The sequence below is a fragment of the Pongo pygmaeus genome, chromosome 21 (assembly GCF_028885625.2).
Source record: "Pongo pygmaeus isolate AG05252 chromosome 21, NHGRI_mPonPyg2-v2.0_pri, whole genome shotgun sequence".
In the NCBI taxonomy this organism is placed as follows: Eukaryota; Metazoa; Chordata; class Mammalia; order Primates; family Hominidae; genus Pongo; species Pongo pygmaeus.
In genome coordinates, this window is record NC_072394.2 from 52370695 (window position 1) to 52380000 (window position 9306).

The window sequence follows — 9306 nt, forward strand, 5'->3', positions numbered from 1 at the left end:
ATGTCATCTTCTCTGTCACCTCCTCCTCCTAACAACCTTCTCCTTCGCTTCATCACTTCCTCTTCAACTAAAAGGTAGTCAGGTCCTCTGCTGTGCCCTCCATCGATGCACTTACACTCTGTCCTCACGGTTGGAGCTCCTTGGACCCCAACTCTGCCCTGGGTTCTGGGAACTTCAGTGGTGCCAGAGCCTCTGTCCAGCTCTCAGCATCTCCCTTACCTCCACCATCTTGTTTCCGGCCATCTTGTGTCCTTGGAGTCCAGAGTTTGCAGAGGTGGAAATGGAGAAGCTGGAGAGAGAAGGCGCTTGCTGGTCTCACTGTAACAGTCAGGACTCAAACTCTCAGCCCAAGGCTCTTCGCTCTGCACCCCTCAAAACCTTTGGTGCCTGTTATTCAACTAGCTTGACATTTCTCCAGCTCTGAGGTGATACCTCTCTCCAAGATGCCTGCAGTCAGAGGGCAGGGGACGTGGCACAGAATGGGGCCTCAAGAAACACTGCAAAATACCTCTAGGGCCCCTTCTGGTTCTCAAATGATCTCGGTACGACTTGACCTGTCCAAACAGAAAGAATTCAGGAGTATTTCCCTCCTCAAACCTGTTCCCCTACCACCTCCTAAGCGGTAGGGGTGGTTTGGACCCCAATAGTGACATTTTTATATAACTTGGAGTTTATTATTTTTTCTTTTTCTTTTCTTTTCTTTTTTTTTTTTTTTAAGACAAGAGTCTCGCTCTGTCGCCCAGGCTGGAGTGCAGTGGTGCGATCTCGGCTCAAAGAAACTTCCACCTCCCAGGTTCAAGCAATTCTTGTGCCTCAGCTTCCTGAGTAGCTGGGACTACAGGCATGTGCCACCTGGCCCGGCTAATTTTTGCATTTTTAGTAGAGACAGGATTTTGCCATATAATTTGGAGTTTCACAACACCAGCACTATTTAGATTTTGGGCCAAATAATTCTTGAGTTGGGGTGGGGGTGGGGGCTGTCCTGTTCACTGTAGGAGGTTTAGGGGCAGGCCTGACCTCCACCCACCAGATGCCCAGAGAACCCTCCTCCCCAGTTATGTCAGTGCCTCCAGACATTGCTAAATGCCCCCTGGGAGACAAAAATCACTCCTGAACCACTGATCCAGACAGTCAATATTTTCTTAATATAAAAAGTGGGGCTGGGCGCAGTGGCTCATGCCTGTAATCCCAGCACTTTGAGAGGCCGAGGCAGGTGGATCACAAGGTCAGAAGATCGAGACTATCATGGCTAACACAGTGAAACTGTGTCTCTACTAAAAATACAAAAATTTAGCCAGACATGGTGGCGGGCGCCTGTAGTTCCAGCTACTTGGGAGGTTGAGGCAGGAGAATGGCGTGAACCAGGGAGGCGGAGGTTGCAGTGAGCAGAGATCGTGCCACTGCACTCCAGCCTGGGCGACAGAGCGAGACTCCGTCTCAACAACAACAACAAAAGGGCGGGGGGAGCAACAAGCAACTTCAGAAAACGAAGTCCCTTTCAATGAGTACCCACCTTCTATGGAAAAACCTCAAGCTCACTACTCAAATGCAGCTTGGAACAAAGGCCCTGGCAACCCTGCCATCCAGCTGGCTTCTCTCAGTGGGTCACACTCAGAGATTTCTGGCGCCACTGCCATTCTCCCCACCCCCTCTCATGCAGAACAATGGGTCTCTCTCTGGCTCTGACCTTCTTCACACCCAGCACTTTACTCCATTTTCCTGGACTGGGAAAGGCCTTTATGTTGTGGGTAACTTTGTTTGTGCTAAGTCAACAGAAAATGCTTCTTGGCCTCTACCGTCCTGAGAGCACATGGTGCATTAATAAGTTTAACCCAGAGTTTCCCAACCTTGGCGCTACTGACATTTTGGGCTGGCTCATTCTTTGCTTCTGGGGCTGTCCTGTGTGTTGTCTGATGTTTAGCAACATCCCTGGCCTCCATTCACAGATGCCAGGGGCAACACCACACCTGGTTGTAACCAAAAGTTTCTCCAGACATTGTCAAATATCCTCTGGGGAAAAAAATCACCCTCGGTTGAGAACCATTGTCAACTCCTACTAGGAACCACTGAGGTTAGTAATATTATTATTATTTTTTTATTTTTATTTATTTATTTTTTTTGAGACAGAGTCTTGCTCTGGTACCCAGGCTGGAGTGCAGTGGCACTATCTTGGCTCACTGCAACTTCTGCCTGCCGGGTTCAAGCGATTCTCCTGCCTCATCCTCCTGAGTAGCTGGAATTACAGATGCCCGCCACCATGCCCGGCTAATTTTTTTGTATTTTTAGTAGAGACAGGGTTTCACCATGTTGCCCAGGCTAGTCTCGAAATTCTGACCTCAAGTGATCCACCTGCCTCGGCCTTCCAAAGTGTTAGGATTACAGGTGTGAGCCACTGTGTCCAGCCATATTATTATTATTTTAGAGATGAGGAAATCAGGATTATAGAAGTGTGATGACTTGTTCAGGTATAAGGGGCAAAGTCAGGAATTGGAATTTCTCCCAAGCCAGTGATTTTCTTTTCCTTTTTTTTTTTTTTTTTTTTTTGAGATGGAGTTTCCCTCTTGTTGCCTAGGCTGGAGTGCAATGGCATGATCTCGGCTCACTGCAACCTCGGCCTCCCGGGTTCAAGCAATTCTCCTGCCTCAGCCTCCCGAGTAATTGGGATTATAGGTGCCTGCCACCACACCCAGCTAATTTTTTGTATTTTTAGTAGAGACGGGGTATCACTATGTTGACCAGGCTGATCTGGAACTCCTGACCTCAGGTGACCCACCTGCCTCGGCCTCTCAAAGTGCTGGGATTACAGGCATGAGCCACCGAGCCCAGCCTAAGACAATGATTTTCAAATTCGCTAGCTGATAAATGTCACTGGGGCCCTTGCTAACAGAGGCCTGGCCCCGTGCCAGACCTACTGCATCAGAACCTTTAGGAAAGGGACCAGGAGTTCTATATTCCTTACAAGATTCCTTTCTTGACAACCTGCAAGCATCAATATTTAACAGCCAATATTCTCTGTTTTTACAGTTTTTCTCACATGAATCCCCACTGTTTATTTTTTACTTTTTTTTGTTGTTGTTGTTATAAATGAGACAGAGTCTCATTATGTTGCCCAGGTTGGTCTCCAACTCCTGGGCTCAAGTGATCCTCTCACCTTGGCCTCCTAAAGTACTGGGATTATAGGTGTGAGCCACTGTGCCTGGTCTTTTAAATTTTTTTAGAGTTGGGGTGCCCTGGCTATTCGTAGGAGTGATCACGGCACACTGCAGCCTTGAACTCCTGGCCTCAGCCTCAGAAGCTGGGACTACAGACACGCTCAGGGTGTCCAGCTTGCCATTCCCATTTCAGAGAAGAAACTGAAGCACAAAGAGATTGTGACTTACCCAAAGCCATATAGAAAGTGAGAATAGGCTGGGTGCAGTGGCTCAAGCCTGTAATCCCAGCAGTTTGGGAGGCCGAGGTTGGAGGATCACTTGAGCCCAGGAGTTGGAGACCAGCCTGGGCAACATGGCAAAACTCCATCTCTACAAAAAATACAAAAATTAGTCGGGTATGGTGGCACTTACCTGTAGTCCCAGCTATGTGGGAGGCTGAGGTGGGAGGATTGCTTGAGCTTGGGAGATCAAGGCTGCAGTGAGCCATTTTTGCACCAGTGCATTCCAACCTAGGTGACAGAGTGAGACCATCTCAAAAAAAAGAAAAAAAAAAATGAGGCCGGGCACGGTGGCTTAGGCCTGTAATCCTAGCACTTTAGGAGGCTGAGGCAGGCGATTGCCCAAGGTCAGGAGTTTGAGACCAGCCTGGCAAACATGGTGAAACCCCGTCTCTACTAAAAATACAAAAATTAGCTGGGCCTGTAAATCCCAGCTACTCGGTGGCACATGCCTGTAAATCCCAGCTACTCGGGAGGCTGAGGCAGGAGAATCACTTGAACCTGGGAGGCAGAGGTTACAACGAGCCAAGATTGGACCACTGCACTCCAGCTTGGGTGACAGGGCGAGACTCTGTCTCCAAAATAAAAAAGTGAGAAGAAAAATAAATAAAATTTAAAATAACAAAAAATAAGAAACAGAAACATACACACACACAAAACCAAACAAAAGAAAACAAGAAAAGGAAAAAATGAAACAAACAAAAATAAACCAGAAAAAATAAAATGAGAAGAATGTAGACTGTCATCATGTGCCTCGACCATCCCTCCAGGAAGATGTCTAGGAGCTGGGATTTGTGGATAAACAAGATGTGCACATTTTCCTGTGTGCTTGCAGCTACACACACACACACACTTGTGCATGCATTTGGACACACAAACACTGGGGCCGGAGAGAGGCCCAGCCTCCCCTTAGACACATCGTGGTCCAATGTCCCCCACCCCCAATTGGGATTCTGTAAGTAAAAAAGAAGGAACAGGATGAGTATTCAACAGGCAACCTTTAGGTTTTCCATGGACCTCACCTCATTTGATAGAAAAGTTTCTACAGCAAGTTCATTGGCAGGACTAGGCCTTGAGCCCGCTCTCTGGGACAGTGGACTCCACACCACCTGTTACAACTGGAGATTGAGTGTCTGCCGGAAGCTGTTTCCTGGGGAACTGCAGCCAGCTGCTGGCCACACAGGAGCTCTTTATTCCCCACCAACCCACCTCCCTGGGATCTACCCAGGACCTGCCTGCTTGAGTAACAGATGTGACCCTATGTCACCAGGGCACTTGCTGCCCATTGAAAGTCCTCATGAGTCATTCTCCAAGGTTCCAAGGAAAAAAAACTCCTAGATAGGGGCCCATCCCAGAAAGAAATAAAACGTTGGCCCAGGGCCGAGACTTTCAGAGAAACCAGCTGGCCTGCTTGTGGGTAGGTGGTGGGGGGGTCACCTTGAACCGAGCTCTCTCTGGACAGAACTGTTTTCTTATTCAATCATTCATTCATCATCTATTTATAGACATGACATTTATTCATGGATTCAGCTAATATTTATTAGGAGGGGCAAAATAACTCTCACTTCTAACCTACACATTTTTGAGTTGTTTACATTCATTATTACACAAGTATGTGCTGCTTTCATTTTTTTAAGCTTTGCTTTTAATTAATTAATTAATTTATTTATTTAGCAATCCCAGGATGGAGACAGATTTAATTATTTTAAAATAACAGGCCAGGCGTGGTGGCACACACTTGTAATCCCAGCTACTCAGGAGGCTGAGGCAGGAGAATCGCTTGAACCCAGGAGGTGGAGGTTGCAGTGAGCCGAGATCCTGCCACTGCACTCCAGTCTCAGCCACAGCCTGTCTAAAAAATTAAAAAGAGAGAGAGAGAGATGCTGCTTTCTGATCCAGAGGACATACATGCCCCACTGGCAAGACAGAAGATCCCCAATTCGGACAGCTACCTGGAGAAGTTGACCTCTAAGCTGAAAACTCAAGGATGAATGTTGCCAGGTGACAGGGAGGGAATGACCAGAAATGGTGCTCTGGGAAAAGGGAACAGCATGTACAAAGGTCAGGAGATCATGCTTTTTTCCGAAAGTGCAAGTGTTTCGGAAAGTGCAAGTTTTTTCCGAAAGTGCAAGTGGGAGAGGACGTGATGAGGTCAGAGAAAAAGACAGAAATGCAGGGAGCCCACTTAAAGGAATTGCTAATTAACCACCCCCATTCCACTCTTCCCGCCCACCTCCCCACCCTCATCCCTCTCCTAGGACCATGACTCAGTCATGAGGTTTTCACACTCTCTCACTTCAAGCTGGGCAGTTTCTGTATCTCAGCCAATGTGTCATTCATCAGCAGATCATGTCATTCCCCACAATCCACACCATGGTTCCAGAATATCAGCTGATCCTCATGAATTGGACCACAGATCTTCCAGAGTTTTTTTTTTTTTTCTTTCTTTCTTTTTTGAGACGAGGTCTTGCTCTTGTCACCCAGGCTGGAGTGCAGTGGCGCAATCTCCGCTCACTGCCTCCGCCTCCCGAGTTCAAGCAATTCTCCTGCCTCAGCCTCCTGAGTAGCTAGGATTACAGGCACCTGCCACCCACGCCTGGCTAATTTTTGTAGTTTTAGTAGAGATGGGGTTTTGCCATGTTGGCCAGGCTGGTCTTGAACTCCTGACCTTTTGATCTGCCCGCCTCGGCCTCCCAAAGTGCTGGGACTATAGACGTGAGCCACCACACCCGGCCACTTCCAGGGTTTTACAAGGCAAAAAAATCTTACACTGAAAATCAAGGGAGCATTAATAAATATTATACCACTGGGTGCATCGCCCATAGATAGGCAGGCAAGTTTTGTTCAACTAGAGGCACTTTATGACTAGGTCTAAAGTCGCCATTAATCTGAGATTGTCCTATCTCTAGCAGCCAGATCTCATTTCATGCTCAGAGAAAACTTACGAGGAAAATGCTTTTGCTATCTCCACTTCACAGAAGAGAACTAAAGCCTAGAATGTAAGACACTCGCCTCAAATCTCATATACCTGATCACTTTTTTTTTTTGAAACAGGGTCTCAAGCAGCCACCCCGACTGGAGTGCAGAGGCTGGAACACAGTTCACTGCAGCCTTGACCTCCCTGGGGTCAGGTGATCCTCCCACCTTAGCCTCCCGATTAGCTAGGACTACAGGTGTGCACCACCACACCTAGCTAATTTCTGTATTTTTTTTTCTGAGACGGAGTCTTACTAAGTTGCCCAGGCTGCAGTGCAGTGGTGCGATCTCAGCTCACTGCATGAGATCGTCTGCTGGGTTCAAGTGATTGTCTTGCTTCAGCCTCCCAAGTAGCTGGGATTACAGGCATGTGCCACCACACCCAACTAATTTTTTTATTTTTAGGTATTTTTAGGAGAGACAGGATTTTGCCATGTTGGCCAGGCTGGTCTCAAACTCCTGACTTCAGGTGATCCACACACTTTGGCCTCCCAAAGTGCTGGGATTACAGGTGTGAGCCACTGCACCCGGCTGCCTGGCTAATTTTTAAAAGTTATTTGTAGAAATGAGGTCCTGCTATGTTGTCTAAGTTGGTCTCTAACTCCTGGGCTCAAGGGAGCCTCTCACCTCAGCCTCCCAAAATGCTAGGAGTACAGGCGTGAGCCATGGCGCCCAGTCATGGTCTTTGTTTAATCTTTACAATAGAGCATCCCCATTTACGATATGGGAAAACAGAGGCCCAGAGAGTTGAAGCAACTTGCCAGAGACACAGCAAAAGTAAGGGAGTGCTCCTACACTGCTGATAGGAATGTAAAGTGGGGCAGCCACTTTAGAAAACAGCGTAGTAGTTCCTCAAAAGGCTAAACAAGCCGGGTGCAGTGATCCAAGTGCCTGTAATCCCAGCACTTTGGGAAACTGAGACGGGAGGATCATTTGAACTTGGGAGTTCGAGACCAGCCTGGGCAACCTCGATAGTGAGACCCCGTCTCTATTGAAAAAAGAAAAAAAGAGTAAACATAGGGTTACCATATCATCCACCAATTTTCCCCCTAGGTATATGCCCAAGAATTGAATACATACATCCTCACAAAATTTGTACATGAAAGTTCACTGCAGTATTACTCATTATAGCTCAAAGTGAAACCAGTCCAAATGTCCAACAACTGATAGATGGATATGTATATTTTAGACAGAGTCTCCCTCTGTCTCTCAGGCTGGAGTGCAGTGGTGCAATCTCGGCTCACTGCAGCCTCCACCTCCTAGGTTCAATCAATTCTCCTGTCTCAGCTTCCCAAGTAGCTGGTATTACAGGTGCCTGCCACCAAGCCCAGCTAATTTTTCTATTTTTAGTAGAGACGGGGTTTCACCATGTTGACCAGACCAGTCTTGAACTCTTGACCTCAGGTGATCCGCCTGCCTCAGCTTCCCAAAGTGCTGGGATTACAGGTGTGAGCCACCACGCCCGGCCTATAAATGAGTAAATAAATGTATGTATCCATACAATGGAGTCTTATTGAGCAATAAAAACAAATAGAGGCTGACACTTACTACAGTACAGATTAACTGGAAAAACATGTTAAACAAAAGAACTGGCCGGGTGCGGTGGCTCATGCCTGTAATCCTAGCACTTTGGGAGGCAGAGGCGGGCAAGAGTTCAAGACCAGCATGGGCAACACGGTGAAACCCCATCTCTACTAAAATACAAAACATTAGCTGGGCGTGGCAGCGCGCACCTGTAGTCCCAACTACTCGGGAGGAGAATTGCTCGAACCTGGGAGGCAGAGGTTGCAGTGAGCCGAGATCGCGCCACTGCACTCCAGCCTGGGCGACAGAGCAAGACTCCATCTCCATAAAACAAACAAACAAACAAAACACAAAAAACAAATGAACAGCATAAAGGAGCATATGTTACATGATTTCATTTATATGAAATGTCCAGTATAGGCAAATCTGTAGAGGCAGAAAGTAGATTAGTGGTTGCCAGGGCAGGGGGATTTGGGAGAGAATGGGGATTGACTGCTAATGTGTATGGGGTTTCTTTTGGGAGTGGTGAAAATGCTGTAAAATTGATTGGGGACTTGGTTGCTCAACTCCAAATGTATGAAAATGAAAACCCATGGCATCACACACTTTAAATAGGTAAATTATGTGGTATCTGAGTTATATCTCAGTAAAGCTGTTACAGGAAAATGTTTTAAAAAGTAATAACAAAAGGGGCCGGGCGCACTGGCTCACGCCTGTAATCCCAGCACTTTGGGAGGCCGAGGCGGGTGGATCACCTGAGGTCAGGAGTTCGAGACCAGCCTGACCAACATGGAGAAACCCCATCTCTACTAAAAGTGCAAAATTAGCAGGGTGTGGTGGCACACACCTGTAATCCCAGCTACTTGGGAGGCTGAGGCATGAGAATCGCTTGAACCCAGGAGGTGGAGGTTGCAGCGAGCCAAGACAGCACCACTGCACTCCAGTCTGGAAAACAAGAGGAAAACTTTGTCTCAAAATAATAATAATAATAATAATAGGCCCCAGCACAATGACTCACACCTGTAATCCCAACACTTTGGGAGGCCAAGACAGGTGGATGACTTGAGGTCAGGAGTTCGAGACCAGCCTGGCCAGCATGGTGAAACCCGGTCTCCACTAAAAATACAAAAATTAGCCCGGTGTGGTGGTGCATGCCTGTGGTCCCAGCCACTTGGGAGGCTGAGGCAGAAGAATCTCTTGAACCTGGGAGGTAGAGGCCACAGTGAGCCGAGATCACACCACTGCACTCCAGCCTGGGTGACAGGGCAAGACTCCATCTTAATAATAATAATAATAATGGGGTAGACTGTGATCATGACCTAAACCATGATCTATGTTTGAACATCTGCAGTTACTATGTGCTCAACTAGCCTGAG

At 47.4% G+C, this 9306-nt stretch overlaps 1 long non-coding RNA gene across 1 annotated transcript; it reads right to left on the reverse strand.

Moving 5' to 3' along the window:
* Positions 1–524: 524 nt before the first annotated feature.
* Positions 525–4486, reverse strand: LOC134738919 (uncharacterized). Its single transcript, XR_010125203.1, has 3 exons — positions 4453–4486; positions 3564–3661; positions 525–554 (listed from the first exon to the last, which is right to left on the reverse strand). It is a non-coding gene; the product is annotated as an uncharacterized LOC134738919 (long non-coding RNA).
* Positions 4487–9306: the final 4820 nt, after the last annotated feature.